Genomic DNA, 23,733 nt, shown 5'->3' with positions numbered 1-23,733 from the left:
GCACCAAAGATCGAGTGGTGAAGTCAAATGTTTCAGGAATGCCATGGTTTTGAAAGGACGCCCTTTCCAGCTCCTTGCGGTGGGGATGCCCTTGCGTGTAGTTCAAGTAAGAGAAGTTGCGTGAGGAATTCTAAGGGAGGAAGAAGGGAAGGAGTCCTAACATGCACACCATTGCTTCAGGGTGTTTGCTTGCTTAAAAGTCCTTGTCACAATGACTGGGTACCTCGGAGTGACCAAGGTTGCTGGCATGGGAGTGGTCACACGGGTAGAAAAGGCAGAAAGAGTGAATTCAGGAGATTATAGGCAGTCAAGGATTCCTACTGAAGACTGAAAGGTTGTCAGATGCTGCCTCAAGGGCATTCTATTTTAGCAACAACTCTGGCCATGTCATTTTTAGAGTTGCCTCATCTGCTGTTTGGGTGGGATATGGGAGGCATGGAGATACAGAGGCTAAAAGGTCAAAGCTTCTAAGCTGTTTTGTGATTTTTTTATTTATTTTTATTTATTTTAAATTTGTTTTGAGAGAGAGGGAGAGTGCAAGCAGAGGAGGGACAGAGGCAGAGGGAGGGAGAGAATCCTAAGCAGCCTCCACACCCTTGCACGGAGCCTGAGCGGAACTCGATCCCACAACACCCAGGTTACGACTTGAGCCCAAATCGAGAGTCGGACACTTACTGACTGAGCCACCCAGGCGCTCCTGTTTTGTGATGTTTTTTTTTAAACAAAAGACACATTTATTTGTGTTTCCAAATTAGTGTGTATTAGAAAAGTAGTTTCTGGGGCGCCTGGGTGGCTCAGACGGTTAAGCGTCTGACTTTATCTTAGGTCACGATCTCACTGTCCATGAGCTCGAGCCCCGGGTCAGGCTCTGTGCTGACAGCTCAGAGCCTGGAGCCTGCTTCGGATTCTGTGTCTCCCTCTCTCTCTGCCCCTCCCCTGCGCGCACTGTGTCTCTGCCTCTCAAAAAGTAAATAAACGTTAAAAAAAAAGAAAAAGAAAAGAAAATTAGTTTCTAGGTGAAGACCTCCGGAGCTGGCTGAATGAGTGTACATATATTTTATGTTGTGTTAGGTTATATTTTATCCTTATGCACATTGTATTATGTTCTGTCTTTTTTTTAATTTATTTTTTGAAAGAGAGAGAGAGACAGAGCATGAGCGGGGGAGGAGCAGAGAGAGAGAGAGGGAGACATAGAATTCAAAGCAGGCTCCAGGCTCTATGCTATCAGCACAGAGCCCGACGCTGGGCTCGAACCCACAAACCGTGAGATCGTGACCTGAGCCGAAGTCAGATGCTCAACCGACTGAGCCATCCAGGCGCCCCTGTCTTTTTTTTTTTTTTTTTTCACTTCACGCTCTTTCATATCTTCTGCACGTCGATATAATCCATGTACTGGTCATTTTAATAGCTACGTGTGCCGTATTTCGTGAAGCTACCCCATTTGGGTTGGCTTGTAGCTAAATTTTAGAGTTGGTGATCTTTCTGATTTTAAAGACCGTCTAAATTTACATAATGTAATGTAAAGTGTTTACGTTGGTGTCTAAATTAGATACTGGCTAAAGGTTGCCCTCTTTTTCTTCTTCTTCATTCCCAATTGCATACAGCCCCAAACTCTGAGATTTCTGACTCCCAGTGCTCATCTCCAAACTATCAATCCCAAGAAGGTGATTTTCATGTAATAATTTTCTGCTCATAGTTTTAACCTCTTTTGGTGCATTTCTATTATTTCTTTGTCCTTACTGGTGGTTGCACCAGCTCCCAGTTTAATATCATTTGCACATTTCATTAATATGTGGCTTACTCCCTCTTCGAGATCCTTAATAAAGATGTTAAATTAGATTGTATCTGACATTGACCCCTGGGGCACTGCAGTGCTTTAACGGTATCCCGTTTTCCTGTCTGCAGTGCATAGAACTCCTGCAGAATGCACAAGGCACAGCTTCAACCTGGGATAAATCTTCAATTTTAATTCTAAAGCAGAAGTCAAGTCATGTGGTTTGGGATAACTTGACATTGGCAGAACAGACTTGTAGTTGCTAAGAAGTCATATTTTAGCAATTAAATACAGGTTTGCCAGAATCGTATGTCAGATTGCCAATCTGCTGACAATTACAAGAGATAGTCTCTCTATCCTGCTTAATACGCTTCAGTCAAAACTGAGAAGGGGCTTGTTTTCCAAAATGAAACTCGACTTTTTTTTTTTTTTTTTTCATTTCATGGCTGGCCATCACCTTTTGCCAGCTTTTGAACAGCATGCTTCTTCTCTGTTTCACAGAAGATGTATTAATCTAATGGTTGTACCGATACACCTAGGTAGACAGGCTTCAAGGGAACATACCAGATGCCCCGCTGAGAATCCGGACATGAAATCAACTTTGAAATTTCAAGAATTTACTAAAATTTCTTCTTCCAAATTGGAAACGTTTATTATTTTTTTTAATCGAGAAGGTATATTACCATATGATATTCTTGGCACAAAACTTAACTCTCTCGTTGTACTTGGTTTAATTAGATAAATAGATATATTTATATCAGATGCAAGTTTTTCAAATGAGCTATAAAATATTATCTTCAAAATGGGGCTCTGCGACCCCCCAAACACCTACTGACTATGGTTAAATGGAATATATTCTTCAATTATATCACCAGAAAGCCTTCTTTTTTTTTTTTTTTTTTTTAATTTTTTTTTTAACGTTTTATTTATTTTTGAGACAGAGAGAGACAGAGCATGAATGGGGGAGGGGCAGAGAGAGAGGGAGACACAGAATCGGAAGCAGGCTCCAGGCTCTGAGCCATCAGCCCAGAGCCCGACGCGGGGCTCGAACTCACGGACCGCGAGATCGTGACCTGGCTGAAGTCGGACGCTTAACCGACTGCGCCACCCAGGCGCCCCCAGAAAGCCTTCTAAAATCGCTCCAAATGATCGAAGAGTTTAAAAGTCCTATGTTAGACATTGTCATCAATTTCTCTTATTATACTTTACATGTATAAGTCAACTTCCTTTGTTTTGCAGAAATGTTTTGCTCTTGTCTTGGACATACACATTGTATTTGTCTGCTTGGGCTGCGGTAACAAGATATCTTAGTCTGGGTGGCTTCAATTAAAGAAGTTCATTTCTCACAGTTGGGGCCTGGGAAGTCCAAGATCAAGGCACCAGGCAATTTGATTCCTCAGTGAGGACTCTTTTCCTGGCTTATACACAGCTGCCTTCTCATTGTGTCCTCACATGGAGGAGAGGGAGGACAAGCTCTCCTTGCTGTCACTTCTTACAATGGCATTAATCCCATCAGGGGGATCATCTAAACCTTCATGACATCATCTACACCTAACAACCACCCATCTCCAAATACCATACCATGAGGGCTGGGACTGAATATGAATTTTTTCTTGGCGGGGAGGCAACACACACAGCCTCGGGTACCTATTGAGCTAATCTTATTTTTAGTTTCCAACAGAAAAAAAAAATAGGATTGAGAGAACAAATATAACCAGAACTTAAAGTTGGCCTTGTAAATACAATTTTTCGTGTCCGGAAGCACAACTAAAATTACGTTTCAGCACCGATCACAGAAGGCCATCTTGCTGTATGAGGTGACAGAAGAAAGATGCTCTGCTCTCAGGGGGTTCACGCTTTCAGAAGTTTCTCAAACATGTAGTGATTCCTAACGTCTTGGAAGGGACACTTTTCGCCCACTTAGCTCATCGCGTGTGGGAACCTGAACGTCCAAGAGAGATTCTTTTCTCACCTGCTACCCGCCCCCCTTGCCTCACCTGTACCCCATGAAGAATCACTGGCCTCACCTACTTTAAGAAATAGATGATGGCCCAGGCAGCTTAGGCAATAAACCAAAGTGGAGAAATCAGGTAGTGTAATGGAATATTTAATCCATTGGTGGCTTTTGGTGGTAGGATTTCGATAGTTTCCTAAATTCCTGGCTTCTATTTTGGGTGAATGATTGGCCATAGAGCATCTCATGACGTCCTCCTGACCTCAGGCATCTAACAGTTTAGCTGACAAGACGAGAGTTGTCTAGAAGAGGAATTAGAATCACACGAGACGTATCGTTTGATGCTAAATTATGCAACACAGAGAAGGGCTCAGGCAGTGTGACGGGAGTTAATGTTCCCCAGAGCCTTACATTCGGCTCTTGGCTTCACTTATATTCTCTTTGCTGGCTTCCGCGTCTGTATATTTGTCTAGAGTCCATTGCCTTGACTTCTACACTGTTTCATCCAACTGTCTATGATTGCCGCCTGAAGACCCAAGATGACGAGAGTGCCCCAAGTTGATGGTAGGGCTTTCTCTGTCACTCTGTCCTGTGAGGTGGGGGCTCAGCACACTTCTTGGCGGGGAGGGGGGGTAATTTGGTCTTTATAAGCAAGCCAGTCTATTAGGGACTGAATGTGTCTCCCTCAAATTCATATCTTAAAACTCTCATCCCCTCTGTGATAGCATTTGGAAAGTGGGGACTTCAGGAGGTCATCAGGATTAGATTCGGTCATGACAGTGGTGTCCCCATGGTAGGATTAACACATTTATAGAATGAGAAAGAGACAGAAGGTCTCTGTTCCTCTCCTGCCCTGTGAGGAAACTACAAAAAGACAGCCCTCTGCAAGCCAGGAAGAAGGTCTTCCAGAGAACCTGATGATGCCGGCACCTTGATCTTGGACCTCCAACCCTCCAGAATTGGGAGAAGTGAATGTTTTCGTTTAAGCTGCCCAGTCTGTAGTATCTATTTATAGCAGCCCGCAACTAAGACACAGTCAGTGTGCAAATGTGGCTATAAGCGTTACAGCTTCTGTCTGCTGTGGAAGTGTTAGGCAATTAATTTGAAGGCACTTTTGGTTAAGTTCATATGACAAAGCAGAAATTGCCGGCCGTTCGACAACCGCTACGGAGGTTAGGATCCTCTGTTGCGATTTTCAACAATTCCACCTTGCAAAACGGAAATGTTCCTGCTGTGACTTCTTTATTCTTCCATCCTTGGAAGGAGAAGTTCCAAGTCCAAATGTTTCCCTCTGGTTCCTGGCAATGTACAAACTCTTTATTTATTTTATTTATTTATTTTTTTTAAGTCTATTTATTTTGAGAGGGAAAGTACGAGCGGGGGAGGGCCAGAGAAAGAGGGAGACAGTGAGAGATTCCCAAGCAGGCTCCGCACTGACAGCATAGAGCCCAATGTGGGGCTTGAACTCACAAACCTTGAGATCATGACCTGAGCGGAAATCAAGAAGTCAGACGCTTAGCCGACTAAGCCACTCAGGCAGCCCTGGACAAACTCTTTATATACTGAGGCCTTGGGGAAGAATGCCCAGAGCTGGTCTCTTATCTGGCATTTTCCAGGGAACAGAAAAAGCAGCAGAGAGAGGTGTTCCTCTCTACCTTAGTATAAACCATGACTGGCTTTTTTCCTTCACGTGGTGTCTCCCCACTTGTCAGAAGTAAGTACAATATCACAAACTGTATTTTTCTTAGATCTTATGTTTATCTTACTTCAACGTTAGAAATCTACTTATAATTATTATTTAGTACAAATAATGGAACTTACGATGTAGCTGTAATATTCTATTTAATACGCTTTTAAGAGTAGATAGTATTGTTACCATGTAAATGCCATTCTAGCCCTTAAGCTGAAATGATTCTAAAATTATACAAAAAATAATGTAGCGAGTCAATTCTTGACGCAACCAATAGATTCACACCAAAGAGAAATCCATTATTAAAAACTACTTCTCAGGGCGCCTGGGTGGCTCAGCCAGTTAAGCGACAGACTCTTGATTTCAGCTCAGGTCTTGATCTCAGGATACTAAGTTCAAGCCCCGAGTCGGGCTCCCCACTGGGCCTGATGCTTACTTAAAAAAAAACCAAAACAACAAAAAAAACCTTTTCTCTTAGATTCTTCTAGTTCACAAACTACCTAACTTGTATTTTTCCCACTCGGCCTTAAAATGAAATATCACCGAAAAGTAATGAGAAGCATGGCCTTGATTTTGAATATGTGCAGTAGGGGACAGAGACCTCTGATGGATATAGAAATAACAGAATTGTGCACCGAAAGACATATGCCATGAGTGCGGGCAAGGGCATATACCAGCCGCTGGCTGTCCGTTCCTCCTTTGGCAAGAAGCCCAATTGTAGGATCGTGGTTTCTGCATTTGCTCAGAGGGGTTGATCACACTTACTTTGTCTACCTCGTAGGGTGTCTCTGTTGATCGTCTATAAAACACACAAGCCACTGGGGCGCCTGGGTGGCGCAGTCGGTTAAGCGACCGACTTCAGCCAGGTCACGATCTCGCGGTCCGTGAGTTCGAGCCCCGAGTCAGGCTCTGGGCTGATGGCTCAGAGCCTGGAGCCTGTTTCCGATTCTGTGTCTCCCTCTCTCTCTGCCCCTCCCCCGTTCATGCTCTGTCTCTCTCTGTCCCAAAAATAAATAAACGTTGAAAAAAAAATTTTAAAAACACACAAGCCAGGTTGTGTCATTCTCCTTGCATTGAAGTTTGTTTCTGAATCTCCTGATGGCTTCCCACAAGTCTTTGAACAAACTGCACATTCTTACCATGACTTCAAGGCCTGGCATGATTTGACCCTCTTTCTTTCCCTTGCCGGGCTCCTCTCTCTGACAACGCTCCTTGATTATAACTTCCTTTCTGCCCGACTGGCTTTCTTTTAGAAGCTTGAATTCACCTCAGCATTCCTCCTTAAAGAGGGATGTCAAGGACATCCTGAGCTAGATCTTCGCCCCTTCCTTATATCCCATATTAGGTCCAGCCCCTCTGACATCAGGTACTAGGTCTCTCCCCTCCTCTCTGACATCCTGCTCTCAGTAAGGGCCCTCTGACATCCCGTGCCAGGTCAGGAACCCCTGCCATGTGTTGGCCAAGCCCCCTGCATCCTTCTTCAAGGACTCACCTCAGTCAGAAATACCTTCATTCTGTATCTAAATGACATGATATTGGATTAAGATTGATCTTTCCTCCAGACTGTCACCTCCACCAGGGCAGGGTCAATCCTCCAGAACCCAGCAGAGTGCATCGCACAGAATGCGTTCGAAGTGACGGAAGGGAGGGAACAAGATGATGCCGGCGATAGCCCATCTGAAACTTCGTGTGTGTGAACTGATTAACTACAGAAGCATGAGTGTAGACCTTCTTTTTGAAAATTTTTTTTTAACGTTTTTATTTATTTTTGAGATAGAGAGAGAGACAGAGCATGAACGGGGGAGGAGCAGAGAGAGAGGGAGACACAGAATCGGAAGCAGGCTCCAGGCTCTGAGCCATCAGCCCAGAGCCCGACGCGGGGCTCGAACTCACGGACCACGAGATCGTGAGATCGTGACCTGAGCTGAAGTTGGACGCTCAACTGACTGAGCCACCCAGGCGCCCCATAGACCTTCTTTTTGAAAACAGCCTCACGAGTAGAGCTGGACCCATGGGCCGCCTGGACGAGTCTTCCGGGCGATATGTGAAGGATTTGTAGTGCACTTCTCCACGATCTTGGAATTTGTAATGTTAAGTGCCTGAGTGTTCTTTCCATTACCAAGGAAACTCATCAATCACAAATACCGGAAGTAGAAGATGCTTCAATGAAAATGAAATTCCAATAATATGTATATTTGCTGTCCAGTCACCTTTCTTATTTTGAAGCCAAATGCTTATCCAAACTCTGTATTTCACATTTAAAAATAATATTTGCATTTTAGATCTCAACAGTAGTTAACATCTGAAGGATTCGAGAGGAATTGTTCTAGCTGATAAGCATTGGATTAAACTTGCAGAAACATTTTTTTTTTATCTGATGACCTTCATCACGGTGGACCTGTCTAGGTTTTAGCGCGAATCGAGTTTTCAAAGTACTGTAGACAGAGGTAAGAAGATACGGCTTTTGAGCTCTGAAGTAATTTTTGGGTTATCAAGACTTATTTAAAGCTTATTTGGCACAAATCAGTTTAAAACTCAGTCTTCAATCTTTCTTTAAAAATGAATACTCAGTAAAACCATGAGATTTTTAAGGCAGAAGAAGATCTGTTGAAACGTATGGATGAAAGTTGCTTCCATTAAACTGAAGTTCCCTCCCGGAAGACTTTTATCATGAGACCATCTCATGAGAAAACTGAGGTAAAAATAACATTTCCTGTCAAATCTATACACGCAAATGAAGTTGTCTGTTGGCTCAGCATGATGACGGAGAAAATAAAACCAAGCATTCTGAGCTAGAAGTTCAGAGATACCACTTCTAGAGAATTCACAGATTAAGTGCAGGGCTACTCTAGAGGGAAGGCATGAGTTTTACAGACAAGACTTTTTTTTTTTTTTTCTTAATAGATGGTCAATTGGTGCAACAAGTGAAATAGCACAATTGCAGAGGTAAACAGAGAAGCTAAGAAAGAGGGTGCCTACGTATTTTTTTTCCTTCTGTAAAGTTCAGATCATGCATCATCTCTAATGAGCTTGATAAAGCACAGCAAGGCGAATGTCCCATAATTCATCATGTTTCCCATTTCAAAAGTGACAGGTAACCTAAGGGAAAAAGTCTTTATTTTGTAACAATAATAAAAAAAAAAGGAGGCCAGATAATCACACTGGAACCAATATCTGCAAAAGAACCCTTACAATACACGTCAAATACAGCACGTGGTCTTGTTACCTGGGGCACGTGTCTGGTTAATGCTGTACCCAAACTTCCCATTAGTGCCCGTAAGCAAAACACTGGATTTTCCCGTTTAACCCAGATGGAGGAGAAAAATAAGTTTGTTTAGAAATCTCCCCGGATGGTGAGGCATCATGGGCTGATATTGTGCGAAACAGAAGTAACGCTTCCGGTTGTTGGAAAGGTACCCTGAACGTTCACCTCGTTTTGTTACACGGTACAACATAAAGCCCTGAAAAATCTAAGTGAAATTCATTCTGTAAAGAACCAGTATAGACTTAGAACAGTTTTCTGAGGTTGCTCGCTTGTTTCTAAAAATGGTCCCCCAACATACTATCTCCAACAATGCATCTCTTTTTGTTTCAACCATTCCCTTCAGAGATCAGTCGTATATATTGGGGCCCCCCGGGTGGCTCAGTCGGTTGAGCGTCCGACTTCGGCTGAGGCCATGATCTCGCGGCTCGGCTCGTGAGTTCGAGACCCGCGTCAGGCTCTGTGCTGACGACTCGGAGCCTGGAGCCTGCTTCTGCTTCTGTTCTCCCTCTCTGTCTGCCCCTAACCCACTCACCCACTTGCATTCTGTCTCTGTCTCTCTCAAAAATAAACATTAAAAAAATTATAAAAAAAGAAGTCATATATGTGTGTGTGTGTGTGTCTGTGTGTCTGTGTATAAACAGCGACCTGACCATCTTAGGCCTCATACAGAGAAAAAGGTTGGTAATCAACTGGACGTAATCACATCTCTCTAATGGCTCAAGTATTCTGCCTTATCTGCAAGTAAGCAAGGGAGGATGAGATGTGGTTTGGACCCTATAAGAAAAATAAAAGCTACCGCTGAAAAGCAATGCTAACTTTTACAATATCCCCAAACTACAAACCAGCCTCCGATCGCAAAATATACCGCTTTTTACAATGACTAAAGAAGGCAATTTGTCTTTATTAAGGAGTTTAAGGATCATGTTTATTTGAAGTTACTATCTGGGCAGCGAGGTACAAGTAACAGAAATGCTGTGCGGGGCGGGGCGGGGGGGGGACGTGGCTGTTTTTGTTTAGAATACAGGGAGTATATTGACACAAAGATTTTAAATATGGAAACACGTTTGGTTCTAATTAATGACAATTGACAAAGACCCTGCATCTTCACGTTGGGGTGCTCAGGGCCAAGGACTTCAGGGTTAAGGTAGTGACTGCCCTCTGTATCGTTCTTTGCCTGTTAGAATATGTCATATTGGGTAGATTTAGGGGCAAAAAAGTCCTGTGGGAGGCATAGCAATTGAATAGAGGCATACTTGCCGAGTAAATTTCATCATTGTTACATCCTTATTGTTAGTCTTTAGCTTCGTGGCATTCCAGGGGAAACAGCCCAATCTAGTCGCCACCGAATAATTAACATGCCCAAGCGTATTTTATGCAACTTGTGGCTTCTTTTTGGTACTCAAGAAGAGTTTGGCTTCTCTCTCCCGCCTTTGAGTTTTTTAACAGGAGGGAACATGATAAATACAATCAGGTAAATATACCTGGGCAACTCAAATTTATTTTCTATGAAGAGTCAAGAATTGAGTTTCTCCCCCGCAAGTGTACTGACCTGTGTTGTTGCCCAAAGGAGCATACTTTGAGGTCTAGGACATATGTTTTCATTCTCCCTGTTCTCTCAGCTGGAAGTTGAAACTCCCTTACTGGCTCCCGCTCCTGCCTCTCCTATTACTTTAGGGTTATGGCAGGGGATGAGATTGATAGGTTTTACCCAAGGGGAATGATCAGTGAAATGCCATTCTTATCTCAGGGTCTGGGGACATTTTCCATTATTGCCAAACACCTGCCTGACGAGTTTTCCAGTACTCGAGTCAAAGAAAGACATTTGGGTGACTGTAGTGTCTAGGCTTGAATTTGCTACACTTTTTGGCATTTTGGCTTTTCCTTCTGATCCCCTTTCCTGCCCAGAGACCATTATGTTCTTTCTTTTTGGAGAGGAAACTTTTTTTTTTAAGTTTATTTATTTATTTTGAGAGAGCACGAGTGGGAGGGGCAGTTTATTTACTTACTGGGCGGGGGGGGAGGTGGGCAAGAAAGAGGGAGAGAGAGGATCCCAAGCAGGCTCCACACTGTGAGCGCAGAGCCCTATGCGGGGCTCGAACTGAAGAAACCGCGAGATCATGACCTGAGCTGAAAACGAGAGTCGGACGCTTAACCGACTAAGCCACCCAGGTGCCCCCAGAAAAGAAACTTTGCAATTTCAACCTAAGGTTATCCTTGGCTTATTAAATCTTTCTCCTAATGTCCTACATAATTTCTTTTATTTATTGATATTCATATCTTTTGACAGATGTTTATCTTGCTATCCCTTCAGTGAACAAAGTCTGAGGGATTTACCTTTTACCATTCTTAGAGAATCAGTGATTTCGACCATTACTTTTATTAAATTATATATATATATATATATGTATGTATACACACACACATATGTATGTATTTCTCAGAGGCTTCTAAATCATGGGGCAATGCAAAGTGGTTTTTGATCCACACCTCCAGATCCCCATGGAAATTGAACTGAAATTTACAACCCAGGTTTTCAAAAAGAAGGGCATAACAGTCTGAGTTTTTCAGTCTACTACATAATATTAAGATTCGAATAAATTTTAACAAACATGGCCGAGTTCAACGTCCGGTGGAAAAGGATCCATTGGGACACGAGGTGACAGTGTCCCTCGACAAAGTTAGCTGAAGAGAGTTAGCGCTTTATGTACATCCTTCTTTATGGGGCTAGACTGACCTGGCTGACAGGGTCCCCACAATTTCAGTAAAGACAAATCAGTGCTTTTTGGGGCGTGTGGGGGAGGGCTGGAGAGACACCCTTGATAAGGGTGCAATCCACTAGTTAAAATGATGCTGTTATCTGGTCTCTCTCCCATATAATCACGGCCGCTAGACCTTTCTATAGTGTTTCTGTCTTTTGTTTTTGGTTAATGCTTCCTCAGCCAGATCTGCCAAAGGGTTATCATCAGCCAGCCAGAGAAAGCTTGTGTCCCAATAAGATGTCACCGGTGAGGGTTTGGCCTTGGGGCTCTTCGGCCGCCTTGGTAACTTCATCACTCTCTGAGGTGTGGTGTGAATGTAGAAAGTAAAACCCAACAGTGACTGGAGGGCATGTTTCTTAAGCCGAAAGTGGGGGCCTTTGGGCTGAGACTGGCAAGCTTTGGAACATCAGTCGGCATTTCGTTGGAAAAGAGCTCGTACAGTCTGTGTGGTTCATGCTCGCTAATCTCTGAATGGTTCTTGAGCGGAGCCTTCAAGGTTTCCTTGTCTCCCCTCCTTCCCTGCTTTGATACCAACGAGAGTAAAAACAAGAGAGCAACTCACTGTGGTCGAGTCTAGAATGTCACATCCAAGAAGAAAAGGCAAAAAGACGACCGAGCGCTATTTCTGGCTTTAGGATTTGGGGACTTACCGCATATTTGAGCTTCTGTTAATTCAGGGGATGACGCTCATAACCTAGCAAAATATCTCTGTTGTTTAGCAGAAGGCAAATGATCTGGCAAAAACGTATCAGGCGGTAGATATCCTTTAGATGAACTTGGGAGGGAACGGAGCCCAGCCAAAGCAGGTACTTTAAAATTTCCTTCTGTGTTGAAACTTAGGTTAAAACTGAATTTGTTTGGTGTTTCTAGACAAAGCACAGGACGGCCAAATGGCTTAGCCTTCCTGGGTGGAACTAGGGGACGGATGGTCAAGTAACTGTTGAAAGATGCTTACAAGGGGCGCCTGGGTGGCGCAGTCGGTTGAGCGTCCGACTTCAGCCAGGTCACGATCTCGCGGTCTGTGAGTTCGAGCCCCGCGTCAGGCTCTGGGCTGATGGCTCGGAGCCTGGAGCCTGTTTCCGATTCTGTGTCTCCCTCTCTCTCTGCCCTTCCCCCGTTCATGCTCTGTCTCTCTGTGTCCCAAAAATAAACGTTGAAAAAAAAAAAGAAAGATGCTTACAAGAGAGGTATTTATTTCAATGAGGACAACGACTTCTGTGAAAGCCCTTTCTTTTCTTCTTAGCATCCTCCGCCCCATGTTCTTCCTGGGTATCAGAAAGTGGGATTCAGGTTCGGGCCTGCTGAGCGAAAGGAACACTTGGTCTTTCCATTTAAAGCAACTGGATTTTTGCTATTCGAATGTAGGAAACCTAATTACACCCTGGTAAATTCTCTTCAGTCTACCAAACACAGAAAAAAAAAAAAAAAAAACAAAACAAAACAGTGACAGAATCTGAAAGGCGAGAAAAGAGAAAAGAGTCCCTAAGACCTAATGAATCCAAACTAAACACCTCTCCACAGAAATGTCAAACATTTCTCTTAGCACAAAACAAGGCTTAAAGAATTCCCTGCTTTTGTCTCTGGCCTAATTCCTTAAGCAGAGAGGGGGATTTTCCTCTGGGAGTGTTATTTCACAAAGAACGAAACAGCAAATAAACAAAAGACTCTCAAAGAGAGAGAGAGTATAAATAAAATTCATGACTCTTTAAAGAGTTTACACTGAAAGAATGTGGGGGGATTATTTACAATTAAAGCATAGCCCCTGGAATACAGTTATTCTATATATAAAACAAAGAATACGAGTTCATTCCATTTTGTTCACAGGAAAGTGCACCTGGCTGCCCTGAGTTTTAAAAAAAAAAATCACGAAACTTCATTTTCTCAAGATCTTTTCATTGTTATTTTTGCTGTACCTACGTGTAAAACTTCTTAGACAACGAACAGAGCATTTTTGAATTTATGTATACCTTCTTTTTGACATATCGCCATTTGATTAAAAAAAAAAAATCACATTGAAAGGCAAAGTTCCAAGAAAAAGTTTTGTCGTGTATCTGTTTAAGAGGAATCTTTGCACATTTTAACACTTGGAAAATGAGTGTTTTCAGCCACAAGAATAGTCCTCGGTTGAACAAAGGAAAAGTTACAAGCTCTTAAGGAAAAAAGTTGGAATTACCCGAGAAGCAGGAGAAAGAACAGATTTTAAAACTCTCTGGTTTCCTGGCAAATCATACGATCACACAATGGGGTCGTTAATAACAGAAATGAGGGAAGGGGTAAGGTGAATACAAATCAAACCCAAGATTTCGGTATTAATGTAACAGGCAGACAGAAATAAATGGTTATTAAGATAAGAAGCAGAGGCCAAAGAAACCACTTGATTATAAATTATAGAGCAATTAGTTCTCTTTTCAAGTGTGTGTGTGTGTGTGTGTGTGTGTGTGTGTTTATTAGGTATTTGAATTCAAGTTTCAGTGTGACTTAAAAAAAAACAAAAAACAAAAAAACCAGCTGATGATAATGTTAAAAGCCAGGAAGCAAGGATCCTGTGGACCAAATGGAGTTTAAAGGTAGAGTTCTAGTAAACGTATGGTCTTCTTGAAAGCTTAAGTGATGGGCCTGGGAGACGGGGGGCGAGGATTTAAGCACGGGCAGAAGTCTACAGCAAAGTTTAGATTGAGTCTTATCCTGACGTGCCTGTCTCAGTGGAATATCTGAAACATTTGGCCCCACGAGATTAAAAGAACAGTGCTTATATATAGCATCTGCTACCCCCCCTCCCCAACTCCAACTTTGCTACTAATAAAATTCAGCTCTATGGAAAAGAATTTGAATTCCAGCTGGGCAGTTTTCAAAATAAGATGAAAAGTTAAGCAGGCAATTGGTGTGTATTTAGGGCTCAAAACACCTTGCCCCCTAGAAGACTTGAAGGGCTTAATCCCTTCTCAAGATAATCCACTAAAGAGCATCCTTCATTATGATGTTAAAAGCAAGGATCAGTGCTGGGGAGTCTAACAATAGGACAGGGGGCTTTTCAGTCCCAACCACATTCTTCCTAGGTTAGAAACAGAAACTGATGTGATTCCAGCAGAAAAATAGAGCAGGACTTTTCTCTTATGTTAAATATTCAGATGGAAGGAAGGCGGTGGGCAGGGGTGTGGGGGTGGGGGGGGGGCGGGAATCTTACCACACTAACGAAAGTCCTCATTGGGTAGTTTTTCTTGGAGAATTAATATTTTGGATTATTTTAAAAATTGTGTCCTCTCGGGAGAGGATGACCACAGTTTTAACTCAACAGTCACACAATTTGGAGGCGGTTTTGATTTCATGCAGAAGCGCATTTTTTGATGAAATCATACTCAGTTGCCCCTTGCCTCTCCATTCACTGCACCCCCCACCATGATGTACAAAACTCGCTGTAAACTTTTCACCGAAGAGCCTAGCTGAAGTGATCTGGTCCCTGTTTGATCCTGTGAGGCATTATGTTTTAAGTTTATGGTCTCAGATTTCATTTCCCAAAGTGTCCTAATCATTTCCCATGAATGAGAAGATATCTAATATCTAATATCTAATAACCAAAGTAGTGTTTGTAAGCAAATGAATCTTAAAAACTTGATTTAAAATTTTGTTTTTATTATGTTTTCGTATATTTCAGAGTATTGGTAATACAACTTACTGTGTGTTGTTGCTTTCAAAATATTGTGTAAGAAGGTGGTTTCAAAAATAATAAAAGGACACCCGTAAAAACCTTTCATACAAGCCCATATCTTAGGTAAATCAGGATGGCAAAAGTTGGCTAGCCCAGGCTATAGGTAATATTTTCTGTTTTCTCTTTTCCTCCCCCATTTGTAATGTGTAAGTGCAATATTTTTTAGGCATATTTGTTTTAAGGAATTCTTCATCCTTGCCCAAACTGAAAAAAAAAAAAACCAGGAAAGATTAAAAAAAATTTTTTTTAACGTTTATTTATTTTTGAGAGAGAGACAGAGAGTGCGAGTGGGGGAGGGTCAGAGAGAGAGGGACACAGAATCTGAACCGGGCTCCAGGCTCTGAGCTGTCAGCACAGAGCCCAAAGTGGGGCTCGAACTCATGAACCGTGAGATCACGACCTGTGCCAAAGTTAGACACTGAACCGACTGAGCCACCCAGGCGCCCCAAGATTTTTTTTAAAGCGTGTTTGGGGGCGCCTGGGTGGCTAGTCGGTTAAGCTTCCGACTTCGGCTCAGGTTATGATCTCACAGTTTGTGAGTTCCAGCCCCGCATCGGGCTCTGCGTTTGGAGCCTGCTTCAGATTCTGTGTCTCCCTCTCCCTGTCTCTCTCTCCCTCTTCCCTTCCTCCACTCATGCTCTGTCTTTCTCTCCCTCAAAAATAATTAAAAACATTAAAAAAAAAAATAAAGTGTGCTTGAAGTGGAATCAACTGTGACTCATGCATGTGTTTATGTGTTTTGTCTTCCGTGAACTCTTTTGTGTCCCTAGGTGGTGTTCCAGGCGTCCGGGCTCTGATGCCCCTGAGCTGTGGTGACAGCCCTCGAGGGGCCAAAGGTGGCCAAGCACAGTTCTGGAAGGGTGTGACTGAGCCTGTGTTGGGAGGGGTGGTAATCACCGGAGCTGGAAGAGAAAGAGGCAAGGGTTGCTGTCATCGGGATTTGGACGGGTTGAAAGAGCCATCCAGAAACGCTGGTGAGACAAAGAATTTGAAAGGGAGAAAGTATGAATGCCAAATAAAGAGAAGCCCTTGAAATGTGGCCAAAGACCTATATTATACGGAGAAATATCAGAAGCTAGTATTTCGAACAGGATGCTATTAATATTTTATTTCCATCAGAAGGGTCATGAAAAAGGAAGGACTTTTGAGGTCAGGATTGTAGCACTGATCAACGGCACGACTTGCTTCTCTTTTCTTACTTATATTCAATGAAAACAGCTACGCCCGCACTCGAGGTTTCTCTGAAGATTCTCAGGGTCAGCGCGTCAAAGCCTGTGCCATCCCAATATACTGGTGGCAAAAACCAAAAACCAAAACAAAGCGACAAAGCAAACAAACCCAAGCCCAAACCACACCAAACAGACGCCTGGCCTTTGGCAGGCTCCGGGTGCCCTCACTCTATGACTTGGGGCAGAGTCCCGCGTCTTCCTACATCAGAGTTTGTTCATCTGTGAAGAACGGTACCAACGCACGGAGTTGCCACGAAGATAAGACCGTACGGTCCACAAATGACTCCGTGCCCGGCTCATCATAAGCCCTGAATTAAGCACAGCCAAAGCCACAAGAGGATATATTGCAGAAGTTCCTATCGCAAACACAGAGGAAACCCGTGAGAAAAATTAGACGCTCTTCCTTGTAAATATACGCTTGCGCGCTTTAAAGTAACGTGTATAGGGTTAATTCGAGGAATGCAGTTGTCACTAAGGATTCTGATCTTATGGCCCAAGTATTTTTCCTAGCCCGTGTACCTGCAGCTGAACTTAATATTAAGACGATTTCAGAAGTAGATTAATCAATGCGAACTCGTCTCTCTTCATTGTATATTGATCGATCTGCCATTTACTATGAAAATGAGGCAGGATTTATATACAGTGTACATGTACCTAGTGTTACCTCACTTAATCCTCTCAAGATTTATGTCAAATAGGGTCTCAGTTTTTATTTCGGTAGATGAAGAAACGGATTAAAACTGCGTCCAGGGACCGAGAGCTGAGGACTCTACCCATCCTGTGTACGTGGAAACTACGCCTCCTTCTTCACTCTCTGGAGGAAGTCGGCTTTCCCGATGGAACCAAGATATTTCTGCTAGGGGCTAAACATGTACACGCACTGCCATAGGACAAAATGCTCTATAAGTGAATGACCTAGACTTCTGCCTTGAGGAGCAAGTCGGGCTGGACTGGAAGAAAGCCCTGACATCACTTAGACAAACTATGCTCCTGGCGAGCAGGCCACAGACGGAATCTGAGTATGAGCCCACCCTCCTAGAGTACCGTGGATCGGATAAGCGCTCAGTACTACTGATTGAATTGAATTCGTTCGACAAAATAAAATTAAAAAAAAAAAAAAAAGTAAGGGTCAAGACCTTTTCTCAGGCTAAGGGATCTGGAATTCACCGCTTAATCAATAATGATTTGCAGATTCATTATTTCTCCAACTTTAAGTTGGTGCTGCTTAGCTGCTTCGTTATTTTTAAACCTTTACGGGACACATAAATACTTTCCTCTTTAATGAGAATAAAGCTGGGCAGTCCGGTGCTTTATCGTTAAGTTCCATTTTATTCACAAATGTTTCAGTTTGTGGTCAGCCCATTTAAAAAGGCATTAATTTCTTGCCCTCTTCTCCTCTCGTCTAGAAAAGGAGGGCGGGGGGGGGGGGGGAGGTGTAATGGAAAGAAGCCTCTTATTGGCCAGAAGACAGAACACATTTCCGTCAGCTGAACCTGTAATTCAAGCTGCTGATTATGGCAAATTAAGGTCCAGCCTGGGGGAAGGTGGAACCCTGGGTCCCGTCCCCATTCAGCCACGAGAATGGACTTTTTGCTGGGAAGCCAAAAGCATTAGTGAACTGGGGAAACTTCTGGGCAGATATTAGCAAACTGGGGCATTGACAATCATCAGAAAACTGACCACCTACTGTGTCTTTTGTTGTCAGTCTCTCTTCCTCGCGATTCCACGTTTTTATACATGCATTTGATCTTAATTATTTTATTAAAACCTTTTTTTTTTTTATCACTGAGGAGTCTGAGTGGCTCAGTCAGTTAAGCCTCCAGCTTCAGCTCTGGTCATGATCTCGAGGTTCATGGGTTTGAGCCTCGCACCGGGTTCTGTGCGGACAGCTCAGAGCCTGGAGCCTGCTTCCGATTCTGTGCCTCCCTCTCTCTCTGCCCCTCCTCCGCTCACAAACTCTGTCTCCCTCTCTCTCTCTCTCAAAAATAAATAAATCAAAAAATTTTTTACCATTGAAGTATCGTTGACATACAATGTTGTATCAGTTTCAGGTGTATGACATAGTAATTTGACAATTCTATACATTAAGTAATGCTCGTTTTAAATGCATTCTTGAAAGAGATGAATAGGGATATTTTTCAAATAAAAACTCTTTATTACCAGTAATAGAACATTTCTATCACATAATTACTGTTGTTCACATGTATATTGTGAGGCAGATGTAAAGGTGAAATGCAGTAAAATCCATATTTTAATAGATTTTTTATTTTCCAAAGAAAATTATATGGTGGTTGGTTAAACTATGTACACATTACATCAGTAAGATGCTGTAAATTCGACTAAATTTGGACTTATGAAAGCCATGAGGGACAGCACAAGGATTGTTTTTAACATCTAACAAATTTAAATATTTTTTGATAATTACAGAAATATCCAAATCAGATGAGTTTCTGTAAATAAAAAGCTATTTAAAGCCAAGAGTTATTAAAAGTGAACTGTTTTTTTCTATAACCTTGCAGATTAAATATCTCCTGTCATGTCCAGAAATGGCCCTTCTATGTAAATACACCTTACCAACGTTTGTCAGATTATTTTCACACCTCCAACCACAGACCCACAGTGAGAAGAGTAGAAGATGGTCCCCAATGATCCTTGTCTGCTGGTATTCATATTCTTGCATAGTCCCCTCCCCTTGCGTGTGGGCCCGAGTCCTACTTCTAATCCATAAGGATAGAGCAAAGGTGATGGAATATCATTTCTGTGATTATATTATGTAAGTTGGTAACTTCTGTCTGGCAAGCCAACTCTCCCTCGCGGGCTTTGAGGACGCAAAGCGCCACGTTGCAGAGATCTCTGTGGCGAAACGCTGAGAACAGCCTTTGGCCAACAGCCCGGTCGGAACTAATTCTTTTAATCCAACAGCCCGAAAGAAATTGAATGATGCCGACAACCGCGTAAGTGACCTTTGAAGTAACTCCTTCCCAATCGAACCTTCGGATGAGACGAACTTTCAGGTAATACGAGATCGAGATTGCAGCCTTGTGAGAGATCCTGAAGCAGGGGACTCAGCTAAGGTGTGTCCATATTCCTAACCCACAGACAAGAGATAATAGATATAAATATGTATTGTTTAAACTGCTAGGTTGGTGGGCATTTGTTATGCAGCAATTGCTAACTAAAGCAGACAGACGCAAACACACAAGACACTATTTGGTTGTATATATATCCATATATATGGATAAACGATATCCCCTTTATCCATTCATCCATTGATGGACACTTAGTTTGTTCCCCTATCTTGGCTATTGTGAATAATGTTGCAATAAATACAAGAGTGCATCTCTTCAAGACCCTGTGTTCACTTACTTTGAATATATGCCCCAAAGTGAGATTTCTGGATCATAGAGTAGTTCTAGTTTTAATTTTTTGAGGAACTTCCATAATTGAACCAATTTACCTTCTCACCACCAGTGCACAAGGGTTCCCTTTTCTCCAAACCCTCACCAACACTGGATGTCTTTTGTCTGTTTGGCGATGACCTTCCTAACAGGTGTGAGGTGGCATCTTATTGTGGTTTGGGGTTGCATTTACCTGATGCTTAGTGATGTTGAGCACCTTTTCATATACCTGTTAGCCATGCGTATGTCTTCTTTGGAAAAAATGTCTATTTAGTTCCTCTGCCCATTCTTAAAACAGATTGGGTTTCCGTCGTTGTTGTTATTGAGTTCTATGAATTCTTGATATATACTTTTTGAATATTAACCCCCAGTCACATTATTTGCAGATATTTTCTCCCATTCTATAGGCTAGCTTTTTATTTTATGGATGGTTTCCTCTGATGTGCAGAAGCTTTGAATTTTTTAAGTTAATTAATTAATTAATTAATTAATTAATTTTCAAGTAGTCTCCATGCACCACATGGGGCTTGAACTCACCACCTTGTGATTAAGAGTCTCATGATCTATCAACTGAGCCAGCTAGGCATCCCCAGAAGCTTTTTAAATTCGAGGTAGTCTCACCAGTTTTTATTGTTGTTGTTGTTTTTGCTCTTATTGCCTTTGCTTTTTGGGTTAGGTTTTTCTTTTTCAAGTAGAAAATTTTTTGGAAGAATATTTATGATAATGCTATTTTTTTCCTTTGGATGGAGTAAAATCAGGTAAGCAAAAATAAGCTGAGTTTTCTTGATTTGATGCAATGGATATGTCCCAAAATGAATGTTTCAAGGCTTTTATTATGTTCATAGCTTGAGTTGAATTGAGACTGTTACCTATAGGACTTAAAATAAATTCCAGTCCCAACTTCCAGGCTTATCATCATTGTCTCAAGGGTGGTTGTATGAAATGCTTCTCAGTATGGTGCCTTTTTTTTTATAATGAGTAAATTCAGTTCCATTTTCCCCCACCTCTCTGCATTTCATTTGAGAGGAGGAAAAGGCAGGAATATCAAACCACACTCTCCTACTAGGTCTTACGGAACTTCGTAGGGATCCACTTGAACATTGATAAAGCTTAAATTTCTTGATGACATCAAATGAGTCTGACAATTAATGTGCATTGTCTCCAGTGCTATTCCTCCTTTATCCTATAGTTATTTCAATTCTTCTATCATCTGAAACACATATCTGTCCCCTAGGATTTTTCTGGAAGTCAAATTTTAACTGTTAAATAATGGAAAACCCAAACATGTATGATTCTTTTTTATAAATGAAACTATGTACACATATAGTTACCCCATCGATTCGTTAAGCCTTGTTTTCACTAATTCTCACGCCATCTTGATCATAACGTTAGCCTAGAAGGTGACCGATACTAGTTAAGCAAGTTGGCTACCCTACGACCGCACCTAAAGAATACATATAGCTTCGGAAATATTTAAAATACATGCTATTCATCAAGCCACATAAATGTTGCCCTTTGAAAACTACCAACTGGTAACCATTGCTTTTGGCCCTAAGCTACATCGATTGAAAAAGTCTGGGAGAAGTGTGTGTATATATGCACATATGAGAAAAGTTCATGACCTTTTTTAATCTTAAGGTTTGCTTTGTTTCCTAGAAGAGCTATATGTGGTTACGTGTGACCAGTGCCAACACGAGGTATATTCAGAGCCCCTGGCTTTCTCGTTGGCAGAAACAAACATCCAAGCGGCCAACGTTGTAGCACGTACCTTCCTTTATGAAGTTGAAAGACTCCCAAGAAACAGACGTGATTAGAAATTACCTCCTCAAGAAACCATCGAAACACGGTTCTCCTCATGAACATTCCATTTATCTCCTGATCTAGCGGAGGTGGCCCGTGTTTCGTTCCTTGATCGTGTTACCCTCTCTCTCCCAGGATGGGCCACACCTGCCCCCAGCCTCTCTTGTTTATTCCTTAGTATCATGGAAGAGGTCTTTTACAAGGGGACTCAAACACTGCAGCAGAGGAATACTGTTGTGTTTCTCAGAAGAACTGCTCGCATCAGACCACAGGTCACCAGGGCAGGACTTGCCACGGGCCCCATCTCACCGACAATTTCCATTACACATTCCTGACCGTGCACTGAATATTTTACTAAAGACAAGCATCCAGAACACTATGCCTGCACGATAAAGGCTCTCCCCCACCAGCTTCAGAAATGAGTGACAAGAATTTTATTAGTCAAGGAGATGTCTATTGAAGCAATGCAACAGTGATTTTATTGCTGCTTAAGTGGAAAGCTTTATTGTGTACGTCTTTGTTTGCTTTTAATCATTCTGTGACACTCCAATGGGTGGTATAGAAATGTAAAGATAATGTTCTTGAAAGGCTCGTGTGATTGTTTGAAAACATAAAGGAATAAAACTTAATTAACAAAATAAGTTGTACTGGTGGTGTAGCCCATCTTGGAAAGCTCTAGAATAATACGAGAGATTTTCTTATTAAATATTAATACCAATCATTAGTTATTATATCCTTTAATCTGGAAGGGAAAACAAGAAGCCTGACATTCATCACAAACAATGGCTTTTGTGCACTGGAATTCTTGCGGAGAAGGTGCATCACGGGTTTTGAAAAGTGTCTCGTCCTGTACGGATATTAGCACATTTTTGGACGTCGAAGAACCTTCTCGTCTTCAGAATGTCATTGTACAACCCAGTGAGTCCGGTCCTTTCAAGCACTGTCTGAGTGACCCATCTCTTCCCCAGCCCCAAATCCACACTACTTGTTAATCAACAACTTTTGAGGCATCTCATTTCATTCCAATTATCTCTCGGAGTCTTAACGGTGTCTCTTTGGTACCCTGCATACGTATCATTTCAAGTTTCAGTTCTCAAGTCTGATAAAACTAATAAACCCACACTGCCAGAGGTGGCACATTAAGCTGGTAAAATGCTTTTCATCTTAATTGGATATGAGCACGGTTATCGCTAATAACCCCAGGATACTTCTAATTGGACTCTCTCTCTCTCTCTTTTATTTTTGAAACACGAATCGCATTGACCAGCCTAATTTCTTCATTTCCCCACTCCTCGAACCCCAATTTTGAAATGCAGTATAGAAACATTCTCATTTCAGGAGGTTATTTCAGTAGTATTTTTTTGCAGTAGGCCAAACAAGGTAAATGGCTTTATAAAAATAAATGGTTCCTTTGTAAGTTCGCAGAAACAAAGAAAATTGTAGTAAGCCTATGCTAGTGACACCTGCAATAATGTCTTTTCGTGTGGCTCGGTGAACTGCCAGCCTCACCTCAGGACACGAAATTCTCCATTTCAAGTCATTTTTAAACCATAATGGTCTCCTCTGTTGAATTATTTATTGCGATTTTAGTGCAAGCTGTATATCCGAAGAAAACACTATTTTAGAAGTTATCAAACGCACACATACTAGATTTTTGATTCATCTTGATGCTACAGATATTGGTGAATATATACGAAAGTTATGGAAATCTGGATGTCCACATCGCGGTTTAGAGGAAAAAGATGGGACAAAACTTTCTCCACCGGTAGCTGTAGTTCGGTTGCTGGTAAACACACACACACACACACACACACACACACACACACAAGGGTAGTAACACCCGATTCCACTATTCCACATTAGCAATTTTAAACTAAAGTTCGACATGGAAAACCAACCCCAGTTTTTCTGTGGACCATCCTTTTTAGATTGGGTAAGCATATACCTGACACCAAAAGAATAAGAAAATAAATAAAAATCTTAGGAGGGGTTAAAAAAATGAGCCAAAAAAAAACATTTCAGATTTCACCAACCAGCAATTTTTGTCTTCAATCAGTGTAAAAACGGAACACTGCCTATGTTTTAAATGTTGAAAAATGCCATGTGAGCCATTCACTGGCAGAAATAATTCATTTTTAATGGACATAATAATTTTTCT

General features: G+C 42.0%; 1 long non-coding RNA gene across 1 annotated transcript; it reads left to right on the top strand.

Annotated features, from left to right (window-relative positions):
- The first annotated feature begins 4,124 nt into the window (after positions 1 to 4,124).
- Positions 4,125 to 17,690, top strand: LOC122467796. The gene is made up of 2 exons (XR_006293069.1): positions 4,125 to 4,292; positions 15,919 to 17,690. It is a non-coding gene; the product is annotated as an uncharacterized LOC122467796 (long non-coding RNA).
- Positions 17,691 to 23,733: the final 6,043 nt, after the last annotated feature.

Source organism: Prionailurus bengalensis, chromosome B3 (genome assembly GCF_016509475.1).
Source record: "Prionailurus bengalensis isolate Pbe53 chromosome B3, Fcat_Pben_1.1_paternal_pri, whole genome shotgun sequence".
Classification (NCBI taxonomy): Eukaryota; Metazoa; Chordata; class Mammalia; order Carnivora; family Felidae; genus Prionailurus; species Prionailurus bengalensis.
This window is presented reverse-complemented; position numbering and strand designations above follow the sequence as displayed.